Source organism: Aegilops tauschii, chromosome 2 (genome assembly GCF_002575655.3).
Source record: "Aegilops tauschii subsp. strangulata cultivar AL8/78 chromosome 2, Aet v6.0, whole genome shotgun sequence".
Taxonomy (NCBI): domain Eukaryota; kingdom Viridiplantae; phylum Streptophyta; class Magnoliopsida; order Poales; family Poaceae; genus Aegilops; species Aegilops tauschii.
In genome coordinates, this window is record NC_053036.3 from 484,026,924 (window position 1) to 484,035,013 (window position 8,090).

The following is an 8,090-nucleotide window of genomic DNA, read 5'->3' on the forward strand; positions in this document are numbered from 1 at the left end:
TAAAAATCCAGCCATGTTGGCTATTAAAGATATGAATAATATACCCCAATGATTTATAAGCACATGATTCCAATGACGCAATCCAAATATATACTGGCGACTTATAGTCGAAAGCTAGGCGGGGTTAATAAACACAGGATAAATTATACTCATAAAGCATTATAAAACTAAAAAATCAAGAAGGATTTAAATAATCATAATTGTGGTGTTGCACCAATCAAGAGGGTTTAAGCTTTGGTTCGAATACGACCAAAGCCCCCAAGTGATTTCCCTGGTGGCCTTATGCCTATCAAGAGGTGTAGCTATGGTTCGAATACGACCAAGCCCCCAAGTGATTTCCCTGGTGGCCTTATGCCTATCAAGAGGTGTAGCTATGGTTCGAATACGACCAAGCCCCCAAGTGATTTCCCTGGTGGCCTTATGCCTATCAAGAGGTGTAGCTATGGTTCGAATACGACCAAGCCCCCAAGTGATTTCCCTAGTGGCCTTATGCCTATCAAGAGGTGTAGCTATGGTTCGAATACGACCGAGCCCCCAAGTGATTTCCCTAGTGGCCTTATGCCTATCAAGAGGTGTAGCTATGGTTCGAATACGACCAAGCCCCCAAGTGATTATTGTGAGTTGTGCTCAAGGGGCACCTATGTTTGAGCTGTGCTTTTGCAACAGACTCTCTTTGGTCCCTTTAATTTTTCCTGAGAACTCGAACTTGCGAGAGATTATTCTTTTGAACCAGAAATTCTTAAACCAGATATTGAGAGCTTCAAAGCTTTGTGGGAGACAGCTTTCCCTTGAGTCGGATTTTAAACCAGAATCCTTCTTTTTAAGCCGGTAATTTTTTGACGGCCTTTAAATTTGCACCAATATGGCGGTTTACGGTCCTGCATTAGATAACTTTGCAAGCCGGAGTAATTGCTCTTTTAAAGAAAGCAATATATAATATAAAAATATACTGGATGGATTTCACCTGATATATTAGGCCAGAAATTATCCACCGCGGAATTGATGATCACCACGGTGAAGCTGAAATCAACCACAGCCGAGTCGGCACCGGGAGCAAACAGATGCGCTGGCCGCGGCGTTGTAAGCCAGTGCGGATGGGCGAGTTGATATAAACCGGGCCACAGGGACGGCGACTTGCGCACGTTCATTCACCGGGTGGTATGACACAGAAGAAACGCTGGTGCAGAATGCTGCTATCGCATGCTCCGCGCCCGCAATATAACACCTCATTTGTAATGAACAACTAGCCTGCATCAAAAAAGTATCGCAAACCAAAATAATTGTTCACACAAAAATTAATATGTGCTGAAATAAACCGAACGGATATCACCTGGTCGTTTTTCTTTGCAGGCTAGGAGAGCTTTCTCTACATTATATGCATAATTGCATTGTACACTTACTGGTACTCCCTCTGGTTTTGCTTTTACCTTGCACAGAAGAAGAATCTCGGATATCAAGGACAGCCACAGTTATAACGTCCTGGATCTCCTTTTTTTTACACTTTGCCCACTTTGACTTTTCCTTTCTGTTATTTCAATCAGTGTAGGCACACGGGAAAGGAGCAGTTTGCAGGGCGTCTCAGAGGAAGCCAGGACAACGGCGAGGCCTGAGGCAACGGGGAAGATCCGGCACAGCGGCTGACCACGGAAGCGGGCATGGCGGCTCGGGGTGGCTCGGAATGAGGCGGCAGAGGGGTACCGGTGTCCACGGGAGAAAGGACTCAGCGTGGGGGGCGGCTGGAGCGTCCCGGGCCATTGAGCGAGGTCGGTTCAGCAAAGGCAAGCAGGGGCAGAGTCCGGCGCAGTAAGCAGCGAGACCGGTTCTGCACAAAGGAGGCCGGCTTGCGGATGGAGCCATGGGTCATGACCCAGCGGTGCAGAACTGCGTGAAGTGGCGCAGAAGGCAATCACGAGCGGTGATCCAGTCCGGGTGGTCCCACAGACGGCGGCTCAGGACAACGACTCAGCAGGGCCGGCGACTCAGCAGACCGCGGGGGCAGCAAGGTGACTCGGCGGAGATGTGCTACGCTAGTGAGGTAAACCGGCAGTGGCCGGCTGCGGCGTGACTTGGACGGGCGCGAGGTCGGCAAGGCCCAGGTGGCTCGACACTGAACTGAGACCAGTGAGGTGGGTCAACGTGGAGCGAAAACAAAGGCGAATTTGGACGCAGCAGCAACTCGGCTGTTCATGGCAGCTCCGAGTGGCGGTTTAAGGCCGCGGTGGCTCGGACAATGGCGACACACCGCGTGCATGTTGAAGTTGGCTCTGCAAAGGGGTGACGGCGGCGCAGAAGAAACGGAGCTGACCCGGCAATGGCCGGCGCCCGTTGACCCGACAGTGGACGGACGACTTTACGGAGCCGTCGGAGTAGTCCGGCGCGGCTTGGCAGGAGCGACACACGAGGACGCTCCGGCGGTTCAACAACAGCGCGAGGTGGAAAAACGGGGCGGCTCATGGCAACGGCAAGCCACCGGAGCGACTTTGGGTGCGGGCCAACGGGCGACTCAAGCTGAGACACAGTCGAGAGGCGCCTGGCTAGGGCAGTGACCCATCAGCGGCAGCGGAGTGAGGGGCCTCGGGTGGCTCAAGATGCACAGCGACCGGTGGCTCTTGAATCACTACTAGGAAAATGCTTATAGGTAGACATTTAGCAGTAGCGTGGGTTATATACCCCATGCTACTGGTATGTACCAGTGGCTCCTGCTAAAGAACGCACTATTGCTACTTAATAACAGTAGCGTTTGTTAGCTTGGGCCGCGCTGCTGTTACGTGGGCCGCAGGGCAAAAACGGTAGCCCACTTAGCTGTAGCGTTTTCTTTGAACACGCGCTACAGCTAGTGGGCTTAGCAGTAGCGCCGGCCCGTACGCAGCGCTACTACTACACAAAAAGAAACCCCCCCCGCACCCCTCTCGCTCTCACATCGATCCTCTCCCTCCGCCCGACGCCGCCGCCGCGGTTAGGGTTCCTCCCCGCCTCACCCCAGCCGACGGCACTGCCGCAGCAGCACCCTAGCCACCACGCGCGCCACCGCCGCCGCAGGTAACGCTCGTCCTCCCCTCGGCAACACTCCTCCCCCTCTCGCCGCCCCTACGCGGCACTCCCCCCCTCTGTTGCCGACCGCCTCCCCACTCCCCTTGCTGCCCCTACGTGGCGCTCCGCCCCTTCTCTTAATTAGTATCACATATGGATTAATAGGATTAGTATCACATATGCATCTCTAGATCCTACTGTTAATTAGTATCACATATCATCTTATATGTTACTAGATCTTAGGATTTGGCATGCACACTTGAAGTGTTTTTTGTATATGCAGTGTGCTGGCCTTTCATGTTTCCTCGCGTGATTGGGGAGAGAGTAGAGAGAGGGGTTAGGTGAGAGAAGTAGAGGCTTTTTGAACTAATCCAGATGAACACCGCTGGTTGAGACATGTCACCATAACCACTGTTCGTACACCAGATATGTGCCTACAAAATGACTCTGCTGCGTTGCTACCTCATAACTGAATAATCTATGTGCCTGCAAAACGAGAAACTTGTCAACTGTTCATAAGAAATAGTGATGCCTGGACATCCTTGCTGTATTTTTGGGACTCCTGAACCAAAGGCTCATGTGACACACCTGAAGTTTGAGCAAACAGAAGACAAAAGTAACTCATTTAAGACTTGCAGCACTGGGAATCTGGGGTCAAGGTTCTATACTTATAACTTGCTGGCACATCCTTAACTTCTGTCATATCTGTACATTGACTTTCTTGATGAGCTCTATGTTTTTATTGACACAGAAATTGCTAGTTCATCAGTGCTTGACATGTCTCAACGGTGCTACCAAATGAGTACAATCCTGACTATCGCCTATTTGGCAATAATGTTTCTGCTTATATAATACTCCCTCCGTATCAAAATATAAAGACATTTTTAGTGAGCTAATGTTCATTAAAAACATCTTATCTTTTGGTACAAAGGGAGAACATGTTACCAAATGTCTCTAGATCCTACTGTTAATTCTTGATTAGCAGTTTAGCACATATATGAACACCACTGGTTGTTGCAACTAATCCAGATGCACATATATGAAAGAGTTTTTACCCTTGTGTCAGGGCTGGGAGTTGTCCTTGATGAGGATGGAAGAGTTATTGATCTGCTTTGCCATGCTTGCAGAGATAATGCATAATTGATATTTGTGCAGTTGCCTTTTAGGAGTTATTGCTCTGTTAGTATTGCCTTTTAGGAGTTATTGCTCTGAACTGAACTACAATTTAGTTGTTATTTTGCTTTAGGGAAATGGCGCCACCACCACCACCATGTCGACGGTGCAAGTCAAGGTGCGCCAGCAGCCTTGCAACTGGCACGCTATTCGGCATCTACTTCGAGTCTAGTTTTCTTCATGCGGTGGTAATAAATTATATGAAACTAGTAACCACTATTTTTTTAGTGTTATTGGCATTAATGCATCGTGTATATATCATTTTGCTTTTTGTACACAGATCGTCCCATGCAATGTGAGGTCGGAATTCAACAAGCTGACCAGAGACTCTGTGACCTTTGAGCTCCTGGGGGCCCCTACACTATGGAGGTCGAGAAAGGACGAAATATGATGCAGGTGGGAGGAGATGGATGGGTCCGTTTCATCGCCCACATGTGTATCACCGATGGTGAGTTGATCAGCTTCTCCTTCAGAGCAGAAAGACCCAAGCTGGCCGTGATTTATGTCAACAAAGAAGAAGATGATGAGGATGATGAGGATGATGACGACCCACTTGGTGAAGCCATCGTAGCTCAAAGATTGAGGTTGAGCGAGGAGGAGGTGTGCACCCTATGGGACATCATTCCGCCACGTGCTGACTTCGTCGGGGTGCCATTCGTGACCCGCCTGACAAGTACCATGGTTGATCGGCATATCATGGTATGTTGCATTTAATGTAGTAATTTGATGATATGCTTTATTATTATACTTAGTGTAGAGTCCGATGATATATATGCTTAGTGAATCTTATATGCTTTATTGTTATACTTAGTGTAGAGTCCGATGATATATATGCTTAGTGAATCTTATATGCTTAGTGAATCTTATATGCTTTATTGTTATACTTAGTGTAGAGTCCGATGATATATATGCTTAGTGAATCTTATATGCTTAGTAAATCTGATGATCTATATGCTTAGTGAATCCGATGATATATATGCTTTATTGTTATACTTAGTGTAGAGTCCGATGATATATATGCTTAGTGAATCTTATATGCTTAGTGAATCCGATGATATATATGCTTCGTGTAGAATCCAAAGAACTGTTAATAGTGTAGAATCCATGTATACTTATTAGTAGAATTCATGCTTAGCAGAAATGTAGTATTGTCTTTTGATAGTGTAGAATGTGTGAGGCTACTTATTAATTGATATGTTTTTCTTATTCAGAAATTGCCAAAGAGCCTATCTGAGAGTTGTGGTATCAAGCCTGATGAAGAAGGCTCTGCTGGAATACGCCTTACCGCGAGGGGCTCCGTCACCACTTGTGCGTATGGCGTGGACACGGACGGTCGCACACACTTCAACTCGGTTGGGTGGAAGAGCTTCCTCGTCGGCAAGAATCTTCATGTTGGACAAGCAATCCTAATTACTATCAGGAACACCCACCGCCCAGGCTTGAGGATGATGGTCGTCATCGATATCATCTAGAACTACATATGCATGTGTGTGTCTGCTGAACCATATATATGCTAGTATGACTACCTAGTAGACTTATCAACTATGATCTATCCATGCATTGTTGACTACTATATATGAGTTTGTGAGCTTGTGTGGTTATATTAAATGTGCTATTGTCGTTAATGTTTGTGAGATGGTTCTGTGAACTTAGTTTATTTGCACTGGACTTGTCTTGATTTCCATGAATATTGCATCTGACTTCTTTTTTTATTTTTTATTTCTATTTACCCAGTTGTAGCGTGGGGAGAAAATAGGGCGCTACTATTACGTGATGATAGTAGTAGCGTTGGTAGAGAAAGAGGCGCTACTACTAAGTATTTTAGCTGCAGCGCTTGTTTAAAAACGCGCTACTGTTAAATAATAGCTGTAGCACCCTAGCAGTAGCGCGGGTGCCCGCGCTACTGGTATGTAAAAAACCAGCACCACCAGTAAGGTTTTCTCTAGTAGTGAATCTTGATACGAGGCTTGAGGCGAGCGACATGGCCACCCGGCGGACGGCTCAGCGGAGGAGTGACACGAAGATGGTGACGGTTTACGTTAGAGACCAGCGTTTTAAGGCAGCCGGAGGTACAACAACTTGATGGCAATCCGGCGCAGTAGAGGCAGAGCACGTTGTTCACAGGTGGAACATCGAGGCGGCACGGATCAGGAGTAAGCAGCGAGGACCGGCAAGGCAACGGGCCGGCTGAAGCAAAGATGGCAACGGCGGCGGCCGCTCCGGCAGCGCTTGGCAGAGGCTGGACTCGAGCGGCGCGGCAGATCAGAACAGGCGTGTCAGAGCAGTCGTGGCGGCGGCCGCTCCGGCAGCGCTCGGCAGAGGCTGGATTCGAGCGGCGCGACGGATCAGAACAGGCGTGTTGAAGCAGTTGTGGCGGCGGCCGCTCCGGCAACGCTTGGCAGAGTCTGGACTCGAGCGGCGCGGCGGATCAGAACAGGCGTGTCGAAGCAGGCAGCCGGTTCAATGGCGGTGCCGCCCAGTCGGCTGTAGCCGTGGTCGCAGCGGACGGCTCCACCAGCAAGGGGTAACCGCGGAGAGGCACCGGGCCATAGCAGAAACGGCAGCGGGAGGCGAGGCCGTAGGTGTGGACGCGCGCCTGGGGAGGCGACTTGAGGACCGAAGAGGCGACTCGGACTCGCCGCGATTTGAAGCTCTGGCCAAAGCGAAACAGGCGGGTAGCGGCTCGAAACCAAACTACAGTTGTATCCGTTTCCGAGTCATGATGAGTTGACCAAACCGAGTCGTGGTCTTCTTTCACTTAGTAATAATTGATTCACATTGACGTGTTTTGCTGATTTGACTCTCACGTGGACTAGTACTCCATCCAATCTGATTAAGCAATCTTGCCTTCTCATGGAAAACTTTAATGACAAAACAACTTTTGGTTTTGCTTGCTGCCGCCGCAATGAAACTTCTGGTCTTGGCGGATCTCAACTAAGATTATGCGTGCGCGCTTTTACGATCGATGGCCCAACAATTTGATACACAACATACGCCCTTGCATGATGGTGCAACGACAGAGATTGACTTTCTTTTGGTCTGGGCGGATCACGTCTGCAGAGAAAATAACTGTGTTATGGCGGATCACGTAATTCTGGCGGCGGACAGATCGCATCCTTCGCCAATTGCTTTTAATCTCAACTGATGAATCGGGAGACGATGAACTGGGAGACGACGTGAATTTTTTCAGTCAATTGTGAGCTTCTCGAACCCTAGAAAAGATCCCTCCAAGAACTCAACACCACCGTGCGTGAGCCCCACGGTGGGCACCAACTATCGTGGGAATTGTCACGGCAGATGTCCTAGTGTGAGGACTTAGTCGTGAGGCCAACACATCTATGTGGTAGCTTGAGAGGGGTTGAGCGGAATCGAGAGACGCAACACAAGACAAGGATTTAGACAGCTTCGGGCCCCGGGAAACATCATCCGGTAACAACCCTACATGTTGTTTGTGGCTAGGTCTCATTATCATCACCACGGAGTCGCTGTAAACCGGCTCTCCTAGTTATGCCTAACCTTAAGATCCTCTCCCCCCCTCTTGGGGTGCCCTGCCCCTCCTTATATAAGTTCAAGGGGCGGATTACATGTAGAGTCCAACTCGGATTAAGACTTAAACTATTCTGACTTCTCTTCATGGGCTTCTTAACATCTTGGGCTTCTTAACGTCTCGGGCTTATTAACCCCAGGCGACTCTGTCTGCTGGGTTATGACAGTCTGCCGGGTTATGATCTGACTTAACATCTGCTGGGTTATCATCTGTCGGGTTATGATCTAACTTAACATATGTCGGGTTATCATCTGACTTAACATCTGCCGGGTTATCATTTGACTTAACACCTGTCGGGTTATCATCTGTCTTAACTCTCTGCCGGTTTACCAAGTCCCAG